General features: G+C 38.1%; 1 long non-coding RNA gene across 1 annotated transcript in view; it reads right to left on the bottom strand.

Moving 5' to 3' along the window:
• Positions 1-618: 618 nt before the first annotated feature.
• Positions 619-10520, bottom strand: part of LOC130594454 (uncharacterized) — a 53801-nt gene continuing 43899 nt past the window's right edge. The window contains exons 3-4 of the long non-coding RNA XR_008971086.1: positions 2148-2267; positions 619-979 (exon numbers count right to left, since the gene is read on the bottom strand). This is a non-coding gene — a long non-coding RNA (uncharacterized LOC130594454). The remainder of the gene's footprint in view (positions 980-2147; positions 2268-10520) is intronic.

Genomic DNA, 10520 nt, shown 5'->3' with positions numbered 1-10520 from the left:
GCCAGCTTCATATTAAGCATCATCCTAAATAGTTCATTCATCTCTAAGTGCTTCTTATATTAAACTATATGAAGCAAATATGATACCATCTAAACAACAATCAACTGTAAATACAAAGGCAGCCGTTGCGGCTGTCAGACTGAGCTGAAGAGGGCAGCATAGACTAATAGTAACTGCAGACATACAAAGTCCAGAAAGTACTATGGATTTGAAGGAGGTGGAGAGGGGGATCTTTAAGACTAAATGCACGCTGATCTGTCTTACGGGTGATGCTCAGTATATTTGAAACCACAGGAAGTTGTTACCAGCCCTTCATCAAAGAGTCCCCCCAGCCTCTCTCATGGCCAATCTGTGGCCAATCTGTGGTCACCTTTTCCAAGGTGACCTCACTTGATGTTGCAGCTAATGTTTGCACTGCAAGGATTGCAGCATATACGTACCTCATAGCTTCTCAGGTCACCTTCCTTTTGCACCCCAGGCCTCCCTCCCTACCGTCCTCCTGAACATAATATTTAGCTAAAAATATCTTAGGCAGGATTTACTGGGGTAAAATATGAAAAACTCTTTTCCTGTGTAAAAGGTCAAGAAAAATGTGGAATTAAAAAAAGAAGAAAAAAAAAATAGTTTATTTGGTGACAGTCTAGTGCAATTGTGCAGTTGCATTTTTTTATGTGATCCTTCCTTCTGTTCCAAGTCTTTCCACAGACTAAAGACACAAGATCTGGAAAATGTCCCCTCTGGAACTGCACCAAAATCTTACCTCAGTAGCTGTATCCTCGTGCCATCTTGTCTCCGATATTTTTCCTTTGATGGCCAGGGCCTGATTTTTGCCTACCTTTTGTTTTATCTTCTATAATGCTTTTGGCTCAGAACACAGTCTGTGTCCTATGGCCTTCAACTCTTTTCTTCCCACTCCATCTGGCTGGTTTTCAGTCATTTGCAGTTTTCCCTTTATAATATTTTTCTTTTCCTTCTAAAACTGAAGCAAACACAGGTTTTAAGAGGACATTATTTCTACAAAATGTTTTGCAGTCCTCTATCCTAAACTTCATTCTTCTATTGTTATGTTATGCTCTCTGCACATACATGCACAAACATGCACACATACAATGAAAGAGTTTAACATAAACATTTTCCTAGGGTTACAGGGTGAAAGTGATCTCAGGCTGACTACGTATTTTCTATGAACTTAGCTATGTTCAGAAAACATAGAAACAAAAAAAAATAATTATTATTATTTGCATTGGTATATCAACTGGAAGATTTGTCATGAACTAGAACCATAGTTCACTAGGACCTTTAAAAGCACATGCAAAGCTAACTATCCCCCTGTTCCAAAACTGAAAAAACTTACCATAACAGTGTATTGTGAAGTACGAGCGGAACTGTTTATTTGCTTTTTTTGTAAAGTGTGGATAACTGCACACAGTAAAAGTGAACAGGTCTCTGCTGTCAACCTCATATGCTCTAACAGAGGAAACAAGGAAACCCAGAGGCATAAATGAGTAACATAAAAGAAGTTAGCAACACAGGAATAGAAAGAAGATCTCTCTACTCCAAGACCAGTGCTCAGCAAGGCTGGCTGTTCTTTCAACATTCTGTAGTTTAATCTTTATAGAGATAATTAAAAATAATGACCTTTAGTAGTCACCTTTTCCTAGCTGTAGCGCATAGGATAAGGAAAAATTCTTCCTTTTCATTTTTTGCTTTGTTCTGTACCCATCACCACTGTGCATATTCAAATATGAATTAAAAGCAAATTTTGATTTTAACATTGTGAGTTATTTAGCAATATTGTTTCAGATACTTGGACTGTTAACAAGTCATAACGGAGTCTAATCATTCTGCAAAATTCAGACTTCCTTTTCAGCATTAATTCATTCAATATCCCTAATACAAAGATGCAAAAATGTATTTTTAAGAAAGGAAGCCCAAAAAGCCAAAAGTACAAGCCCAAAAATTTCTGAAAACAGAAGTCTCAGATACACTAAATCTTTTTTTTTCTTTTACAACATAATTGAAGATCCTTAAAAGTAAAAACAAAAAACCAAAACACACACACAAAAGAAAAAACAACCAAAACAAAAAAAACACAACCAACACTACCCCCAAAACAACAACAACCCAACTACAGAAGAAGTCCTGACCTTTTATTCTGATTCTTTAGGAGGAAGGAATTCAGTATCAAGGCAACAAAAGTGCCTACAGCCGTATCTAAAGCAATGAATCACCACTTATTCTTAGGTTCACGAGGAAAGCTTGAAAGTCTGAAAATGGCATATTTGTTAGTCCATTTTTTTCTGCAAAGCTGAAGAAAATCCATGACTTTTTCAGCAGAGGTAAGAGTGATCAATTGCATATGTATATGTACGTGTGTCTATAGGTACACATGTAAGGGAAATGCGCAAAATAAGTCTGCCACCCTCTTTCCTCTTACATCACCACTCTGCTGTGATCCAATCTCTCTTGTAGCACATGTAGTAAATCTGCAGAACCTTGTTGAGTAATAAATGAACAGTAGTGGCAATTCAAATTCTGCTGAGAAGAGTACACAGCAGTTTCTGTAGAGTGTTGAAGACGGGCAGAACTCCATTGATCTGAATTATTTGGGAGCCACAAGTTTCAGGGTAAAAAGGCCATGCTGAAGAATTTTAGAGTTCAGGTAGACAGATGTCAGGAAGAGCAAAAATAGTTACCATGTGTATGAAGATGTTCCTCAAACACAGATGGTAAACCTGATGTGATACAGTCTCCACCTCCTCCCCCAGATCCCAAGAAACTGCCTCAAGCACAGCACAGCCGCCAATTTCAGCTACTGCCTGTGAATAAAGCTAAATGTAGCTTACCTATCAGTCACCACCTGAAGAAAAGAAGCCTCTTGCTACTCAAGGATGTTTGAGCAGATGACATGAGTACCTTCCTAATACCTTCAAAGTTTTCTGGCTGAGCTAGAATTTAGCTAAGGGAAGGATTCTGAGGAAGCATTACACATACTTCCTTCCCCTTCTCCCCAAAACTATGCTTTGGTCTGAGCTTTAGTTGTTACTGATGTTTTTCTGAGGGTGAGTTACCCTTAAAGACCAAAGGCCTGAGGACACTATCTAGAAGTGGTAGATTATGGGATCCTGGACTCTTCCACTGCGGAAAGAGTCTGAAGAAGTAAATGACCCGAGGCAAGCATTTTGCATTTCCTGTTACTGCATGAGAAGAATATCCTGTGTTTAAAACAGGCATCCATTTCTCCTAGATTGCAATGGCTGTTCAAAGTGGCCTAGAATCTCAGCCAAAGTTGAGACACTGCAAAGGCTGGAAAGAGGAATCGCTAAAACCCAAGAGGCTCCACTTTCAGCTGACATTATTCCACTTACATACCATCCTTCCAACATTACACTTAAGAAAATTAGTACTATCCAAACCTTGATAATGGAAAGACAATCAAGCAACACTGTAGATGCTATTACAAGGTCTTCAAGGAGTGATAAATACAGCTAAGGTCTATTTGTCTGACAGTTTGGCCTGTGAGTACAAGTAATACCAAACAATATACATATAACAAAGAAACACTATAGAACCCAGAATGTGTCCCTGAGGGATACCACATGACACTGAAGATACCAGAGATCAAAGCAATAATTTTTACAAAATAAGAAAAAGAGTACAATTATATCTGACAGCTGAAAGAGTCAAATGCCACATTGAAGTTCAAAAGCATCAGGCAAACACAGTAATAACCCTGCTGTCTATAAGTCCACATACACATTATTTGGATAGCTTTCAGAGAAAGAGAAAAATAAAACTGAAATTACATATATAGCTTATCTGCAGAGCTGTTTGCACTAAACTTTGACTGCAATGATAGTGCGAAGGAAAAGTTCTTGATTTTCAATGGACGTTACTTTTGCTGCCATAATTCCCTCCTACAGCAGCCGCCTTTCTTAAAAGATAAAAAGCATCTCCCACATTCGAGTAATAAAGTAGATAGGATGATCAGATAGACAATTAAAAGGAAAAAATGTGAAAGAAATAAAATCATGGAACAGACATAACAAGACAAGACATGACATTTGATGTAATCAAACCACAGTTATTCTGCTAGTTACTCCTCCACTTTACCTATCCTTCATCTGTGCACTGCCATCCTAGCTTATAAAATCTTTACCAAATGAAATTCATTTTCAGACTTGTCAAAAATGTCAGTAATAGACAAACGTCAATTTTATGAAGGTGTTGAAATGCACCAAAACATTTGAAATTTTCACAAAAGCTAGCTGGCAAATACAAAGGAATTTCCAATAAATTGGAGTTTGTAAAATTCAAGTTTAAAATACATTTTAATGTCCACATTTTATTAAGAGAACCAAATATGGTAAGTGATAGTGAAAATGGTAATTCTGAAGTATAACTGCAGAAACCCTCAGCAATCAAGTAACCCCTGCTTACAATGGCTGGTTTTGGTCAGGGGCTGTAAACACATTGTAATTATGTTATTAAACTCTTTGGGGTTTTGAATGTTGCCCAACATTGGAACAAAGACCTTTCTAAGCATTCTAGGCAAACACACAAGACAGAGAAATAAATTTGCAGGAAATCTGATCACCCAGAAAACAGACTTGTCACGTGTTTGGCTAGAGAGAGCCTGAGATTGCGCCCTGGAACCTCCTGGGTGCAGGAGGCCCAGAGTTAAGACTCTGTTCCAAATCAGATGGAATGGAGAGCTGACTCTGAATCTCTCACATCTTGGTGGTGGCAGTGTCTCTCCACCAGACAATCTGCCCAGAACATGAGAAGTCCCTGTCATGGAAAATTTTGGGTTGGAGAAATGTGTTTTTACAGGAAGATTTTATTTTTGGCAATTTAGCATTTTTGTGAGAAAATGACCAGTTAAAAATTAAACCCAAATAGCAGAAAAAAATTATTCCATGGACACCATCTAATTACTATATGGAGAAAATTGATTAAAAGCTAATAACAATGCTAGCACTAAACAGAGTATTTAAATTTAGGGTAAAAAATAACAGATGGAACAGAGATATATGCAGAGTTCTTACATTCATATATTCATCTACTTATGAATATATTAGCATCTGACTCACAAATAAAACATATTGAAATAGTCACAGCAACATTATCTACCAAAAAAGTCCATCATGAAATTTTTCACATGCTACTATTTATAAATGTAAGCTTGCATAAAAATCAGGTTTTTAAAAAATTATTGATTCTTTCTGTGCAATTAGGAAAAGGGAAAGACTTTTCTGGTTAGCAGATTCAGTCATGTACCACTGCCATCAATAAGACTCTTGCCATCAACTTCAATGGGAAAAGAATTATACCCTGTGTTAGCTTTCAGCAATTACATTGACATTATCAGTGATTTACTGAGTGGTATTTCAAACATGATACCATATGTCAGCTGATACCAAGCAAGTCTGAGTGAGAAAGTTCTGATCATAACCACTTGGTTAATAAATATCACAGCTATTGAGCCTCTAGAGCATTTAAACTCTGACAGCCAGGGCATCACCATAAAAAAGATCCTTGAAAACCCCTAGGAGACTCAGCTCTAAGTTCAAATGACTTCCATTTAAGTTTCCACTTCTCAAGTTGATTAAAATTCAGTACATAGCTCTGATTTGAGATCAAGCAGTTCAGCTAACAGGGAGGCTGGACATTTTCTCTTGTTGATAGGTAGAAGTGGGAAATAGTATTGCTTCCACTTTGTGATTATGTTCAACCCTTTCAGATGTGCCTACATCCTTATGAATTTAGGCTGCTGAAATATGTTTGCTTTTCTGATATACATTTCAGAGACCTTTTAGAACTGCCCCACAGATCCAGGAGGTTTTGTAGGCCACCAGCTGCAAATTACTGCTGTCCAAACAATAGTTTAAAAAATGTATGGAAATATTTTTGTTCATCATAATTAAACTACATGTTTTGAATAGCTATGTCATTTTTATCCTGTATTGGTCCAAAGAATCTCCAGGGAATTATTTTATCCTCTCTCTTTTACATCACTTAAATGACAATAATAACAGTTATTTCTAATTCGAAGACATTTGAGAGCAGAGTTGGGCCATCTGCTTTTTAAAGAACATACACTTTCTCTTCTTCTCTCACTTTATTTTAGTTGCAAATTATGAACATCTAACTTTACTCTTATGGACTTCATATACAGACATCTTACAAGTTGTTCAGTATTATAAGAGGTCTAGAGAGTTGGAGTTTTCTCTGTCTGTACATTAACTTCCAATAGATTTGAATTCTCTGTTAATTCCCATGAGCTCTCTTGCATTTTGACACTTTTTCCAGTATCTAAAAATATAATAACTCTTTAGCATTTAGGAAAGCAAGCTAAAAAACTCCAAAATTTCTGCCTCTTTTAAATTTAATTTTTCTTCAAATTCCCCAAATACCAAAACCAAAGTGAAAACAGGGGAAAAAAAAAGAAAACAATACCAAAGGAAAACTTAGCCAGTGTAGTATTACTACTAGTGCACACAAAAATACTAGCTATTAACTTTCATTTTAAGCAGCTTTTCTGAGTTAAAGATCTTTCAAAAGACCCTAATTTCAAACACATTTTGTTAGAAAGGGCTGTTTAGATACGAACAATAACAAAAAACAAGCTACTAAACCCACAGAAGCAGTTTAAATCGTTATATTGTCTGTTTTGAATGATGTTCATGGAGAAGGACATCATTAAGGAAAGGGCAAGGTAAATAATGAGGAGCTATCAGCTGCAGAGAAATAAAAAAACAGGATTCTACAAGCCAGGAATCATGGTGCTGCATCATTCAGTTAATGGTCTAAGAGAGCCTGAATTAACATTAGAGCTCTGGACTGAGAGATCAGAAATGCAGGAAAAAAGAGAAACTAGAACATCCAGGATAAAATCAGCTGCTGTGTGTACGGGCCAGAGGATGTTATTTGGCTGCAGGGCAACTGGTGTGGATCATCAGTTTGTACATCAGCCCATCAGCCTCATGCTGCTTAACTGTATTTTTTCAGCTGGGAAGTATTTAAGGCCACATGCTAAAGCTATTTTTTCCCCTCCCTACTAGACCTACAAGGAGGAACAGGAAGAAATTTAAGGTAAATTAAGAGTAATAGCAAGGTATTGACTTGCTAAGCTAACTTATTGAAGTCTTTTAGATCATATGAGGCTTGAAATCAGAGAGGTAGAAAGAGGGAAATGACAGACAACATACTGAAAATGAAAGATTAACTCAGAACATGAGAAGTTTGCATGGATTTTGAAGTCAGCAGTAAAACCTGTTAAGATGAACAGGTGTTGCTTTCTGATTTAGCCATGGGCAATACCTGGAGTCAAGTCATGAAATCCCTAAATACTGACTCACACGATCGTGAGACGGATTCAGCGCTTGGTGGAGAACCTGAGGGTGTGGATGAGCAATGTAGCTCTGTGAGCCCTTGCCAGCTGTTGCTGAAGGGAGGGCCGGCTCCCTCCCACTGCCCTCTCCTCGCTCTTGCGCAGGCTCTGGTATTTATCTGGCAGTGATCTGGATCAAAGAGCTAAACTTGCAGAATCTTAACGCCCCCTTCCCCTGCAGCGTGAATTGTACCGAAGAGCTAGAGCACTCTTTTGGAGGAATTCTGAAAGCTGCATGTAGGCAGTAATGACATTTTTGAAATGTGCCTCTCCCCACCACTTGGAGCGTACAAATGCTGGACTTCCATACAAGACATCTTTCCATCCTACATTTTCGGCCTAAACCCTCTGTGCTGCTGTAGTGTGAAACTGGAATGCGTGAACAGCATATTTAATTTTGCATGCCCTTCTGCTGGTTGCCCACCTTTCCAAACCTCACCCCCTGACATTTAGCAATGCTGTAATCTGGATAGCATCTAGAAGTACACTTTCCTTTGTGCTCCCCTTTTCTTTTCTCATTTATGGCTTCTATAAAGAAAATTCCTTGTCTCTGAAAAACATAACACTGAAGTGATGCAGCCAGAGTCTGTTTGGAGGGAATCCAGCACCTTCTATAAACAGTTCAATTTCACCATATTTAACACAGTGCCTCTAAATAACAGTAATATTTTGCTTTCAAATATTATTTTGGCCTTTGCTTGATGTTCCATTTTATGTCCAGTCTCTGTTACAATGATTTTGACCTGTTATGTTCTGATCTTTCTTTCAGAAGAGATAAACTTCCAAAAATAGCTCATCTTCCCAAGACTCATTTATAATTTTACAGCAGATTGAAATTTCACTGATGAATGGGGAACTGCAGATGGAGCTAGGCCAACACTAAAATACCCAGTCTCACTTCGGCATCTTCCAAGTATTTTCTTCAACACAATGCTCTGATATTATTTCTGCCCAATGACCTCTATGTCATGATTCTGCAGTTAAAGACAATGAAATATCCAACAGTTGCATGTGACTGAAGTCAAAAGGATTACTGATATGTTTTTTGGGAACAGAATGCTGGAAGTGGCATGAAAAAAGAAGAGGGAAAAAAAAAACAACAAAAACCACATCCCAGAAATTCTGGCTTGTGGGCAAATAGCCTATCAGTTCCTATGGAACTGAACTGGACAGTGAATGATCTTTACAACGCATGGCAGAGATCATACTTCCCCCTAGCAATTCATAGTGACCTTATAGTAAAAGGTCTAGCTTGTAATTACGTTTACACTACTGCTTATTTGGAACAATCATTATTAGTTTGAGTACAGACACTTCCTTGCCCCACAGACATCTTCACTTGTCCTGCATGTTTGTGTACCTACAGATGCTTGTCTGCCAGGAGATGTCTTGCTTAATGAGAAGTTCATTTATATGTGCTTTATAATGATTCAACAATACTGGTGTAGGAAATTATCAGTGTCAAGTGAAAAAATTACCACAGGGTAAGTAAAGTTGCAAAGATAAATTAAATTTGTTATTTTGGTTTGGTAGCTATCTGTTTGGCTATCGTTTTGCACATTGGCCCCAGTGAAAGGATATGATGAAAGAAAACTTCAATAGAGAGAGTTGTGGCAGAACAAATGATGCAGTGTAAGTGCAGTGCAATTTCACCCTCTGGTGACATGTCCACTTGCATAAATACAACAATACGACTCACTTCTCTTACTCATTCTGTAAAAGAAATACAGGTTCTCTAATAACTTGAAATACAGAGAGGTATTTTTTCCTCGCTCAGTTCATCTTGATTGCACTGAGGCAGGAGCCAGCAGCATAAGCATCACAATCATCAGAGCTGATTGGGAAGCTGCGCGTGGTGGGGAAATGGTGAGGGGCAGTGGAGGAGAGTACAATGTCTTCAGCCAGGCCAGCTGAAGCAAAAATGGACAAAGGACCTCAACCACAAACTCATGTAAAGGTTTCAGGAGAAATTTATTTTGATGCAAGACAAAATTGCACTCACTTTGCTTAGTACAGTCTTTTTTTGAAAGTTACAGAGTCTTATCATTAACACACTGCACTCAGGGTAAAGCTCCTCTTTATTCTTTTCCATATTTGCTCCTGCTCAGACAGGCAAATCCTTGCCTGTGGCCTCAAAACCATGGTCTCTGCCTTGACCCTGGAAGCACTTGCTAATCTGCCAGCACACCTTTGCCTGAATGCCTGAAAACCTCTCCCTACTTCGGTGTGCCATACTTCCAGCCTCTCTTCCAACCCCCTATAAAGCACTTGGTTGAGACAGAATTCAGAAATGAATGACTCTTGCATAAACTGCCAACCTCCATTAGCAGGCAAAGAGTTTATAAAACTCCTGCTGCCTGAAACCTGACTAGCCCTGGCTAAGCTCAGGACTCCAGAGGTGAAATGTTACCATGTTTATGCACTGAATGACCTGTCTCCTAGAAATTGTACATGTGTAAAATGTCTATAGACTACACATGTTGGGTTGAGAGAGAATACTGTAAAACATATTCTCATTTGACACAGGCAAGCAAACATCCATTGACTCCAGTAGAACTAAATCAATTTTCCTCAAGATATTTTTATTGTATTTTATACATTATGGGAGTTAAGGCCCTGTGTATGTCACCAGCAGTACTGTGGAACAGCGATTTCCTCTTCACCCACTTAAATAATTACCAACCATTTTTTCCCCCTACTTAAACATATATGCTCAGTTAGTGACTGAAAAAATTTCAAAGGTCATCTATCCTCTCCTTCCAAATTGGAACATTTGATTGGAATTGATTGCATTTTTTGCCCAGAAAAGTATATACTCCTTCCTTGCCACAGTAAAAATCATGTAAGTTTTAGAGGTAGTTGTTTAAAGGACAGATTTTCAAGAAAAGTTTTTTTTTCTTAAAAAAAAAAAGAAACCACAGGTCATTCAAAAGCTTATTTTGGCAATTATAAGATCTGTTGCCAAGACCATTGCTCCATTGCTGTGTTCCCTTCTCTCTGCCTGACCTGATAGAAATGCCTAAATAGTAAGCAGGTACTTGAAACTCGATCGACTACCAGCAGAGGCAGGTCCTTCAGGTAGCTAGAGAGGCTTTGCTAATGAGATCCTAGTTCAATCATTTACAAT

This window comes from Pezoporus wallicus, unplaced genomic scaffold (genome assembly GCF_028554395.1).
Source record: "Pezoporus wallicus isolate ANWC-B61680 ecotype Strahan unplaced genomic scaffold, APGP_CSIRO_Pwel_v1 contig_6846, whole genome shotgun sequence".
NCBI classification, from domain to species: Eukaryota; Metazoa; Chordata; class Aves; order Psittaciformes; family Psittacidae; genus Pezoporus; species Pezoporus wallicus.
This window is presented reverse-complemented; position numbering and strand designations above follow the sequence as displayed.